The sequence below is a fragment of the Notechis scutatus genome, chromosome 3 (assembly GCF_049901735.1).
Source record: "Notechis scutatus isolate UNSWTSFEM ecotype Mainland chromosome 3, rNotScu1.2, whole genome shotgun sequence".
NCBI classification, from domain to species: Eukaryota; Metazoa; Chordata; class Lepidosauria; order Squamata; family Elapidae; genus Notechis; species Notechis scutatus.
Window position 1 is genome coordinate 5,524,293 of NC_142011.1, and position 2,089 is coordinate 5,526,381.

Consider the following 2,089-nt stretch of genomic DNA (forward strand, 5'->3'; position numbering starts at 1 on the left):
GATTGGCCCAAAGTCACCCAGCCATCTTTCATGGCTAAGGTGGGACTAGAACTCACACTCTCCTGATGATTGGCCCAAAGTCACCCAGCCATCTTTCATGCCTAAGGCGGGACTAGAACTCACCGTCTCCCGGTGATTGGCCCAAAGTCACCCAGCCATCTTTCATGGCTAAGGTGGGACTAGAATTCACCGTCTCCTGGTGATTGGCCCAAAGTCACCCAGCCATCTTTCATGCCTAAGGCGGGACTAGAACTCACCGTCTCCCGGTGATTGGCCCAAAGTCACCCAGCCATTTTTCATGGCTAAGGTGGGACTAGAACTCACACTCTCCTGGAGATTGGCCCAAAGTCACCCAGCCATCTTTCATGGCTAAGGTGGGACTAGAACTCACACTCTCCTGGTGATTGGCCCAAAGTCACCCAGCCATCTTTCATGCCTAAGGCGGGACTAGAACTCACCGTCTCCCGGTGATTGGCCCAAAGTCACCCAGCCATCTTTCATGGCTAAGGTGGGACTAGAATTCACCGTCTCCTGGTGATTGGCCCAAAGTCACCCAGCCAGCTTTCATGCCTAAGGCGGGACTAGAACTCACCGTCTCCCGGTGATTGGCCCAAAGTCACCCAGCCATTTTTCATGGCTAAGGTGGGACTAGAACTCACACTCTCCTGGAGATTGGCCCAAAGTCACCCAGCCAGCTTTCATGCCTAAGGCGGGACTAGAACTCACCGTCTCCCGGTGATTGGCCCAAAGTCACCCAGCCATTTTTCATGGCTAAGGTGGGACTAGAACTCACACTCTCCTGGAGATTGGCCCAAAGTCACTCAGTCATTTTTCATGTTTAAGGTGGGACTAGAATTCACCGTCTCCTGGTGATTGGCCCAAAGTCACCCAGCCATCTTTCATGGCTAAGGTGGGACTAGAACTCACACTCTCCTGGTGATTGGCCCAAAGTCACCCAGCCAGCTTTCATGCCTAAGGCGGGACTAGAACTCACCGTCTCCCGGTGATTGACCCAAAGTCACCCAGCCATTTTTCATGTTTAAGGTGGGACTAGAACTCACCATCTTCTGGGGTTGGGCCCAAAGTCACCCAGTCGGCTTTCATGCCTAAAGTGTCTCGGGGGGAAAAACCTGATTAGTAGCAAAGCTGCACTTTGTAGAAATTGAAAAGACAACACAGCATAAAATATCTCACTTTAGAATCCAAAGATTTATTAGAATTTAGAACTTAGCCAACACAAGGCCCTCACATTAATCACATTGCAATGAGTGTCAATCGGACAGCCAACATTTCTCTTCTCGTACATGCCATTACATGCCAGTTCCCCATTTCCTACAGCCCCAGCTCCTCTCATCCTGAAATATAAGGAACTACAGTATAGGAAAAGAGGAACCACACACAAAGACTCCCATCTATTTCATCAGATGCACATGCTGGTTACACATTTTCTTTAGACTTGCATCAGATAAATTAATGTCAATATCACACCCATCGCACCCCCTCCCAAAACCTTACTGGCTAGAAGGTCATGCGAACAGTACAACATCAATGAAATTGTAAGTCCCCATTATATTTTTCTCACAGGTGGAACTAGAACTCACCATCACCTAGTTTCTAGTCTTGGGCCTTGATCACAACAACAAACTGCCTCTATGTTATGATGCAAGTTCTACAGCCTAGAAGTAAAGAACAAATGTTAGGTGTCAAATTCCTTTTTTCACTAGATTGAGCTTCTTCTCCTTTGAGAAATTAGCTACGTCTCTCATATAATATACTAAAAGTAATAGCTAGATGTAAAGATTAGATGTTGAAAGATGGTATTATTATGAATGTCTAAATAATATTGTGATTGTTATTAGAATGGCTCACCAAAACACTGAACAACTAAACAATGAAGGAGCATATTCTAATACAAATATGTATAATAATTAATGACACCATAATTACATAAGTATGATTAATATAATAAATATTATTATTATTTAGAGGTAGAAACAAGATTAAGGGGGAATATTATTATACAATGCTATTATATAACATACTTAAAGTAATAGCTAGATATAAAAGTAATGGCTTAGATATTGAAAGA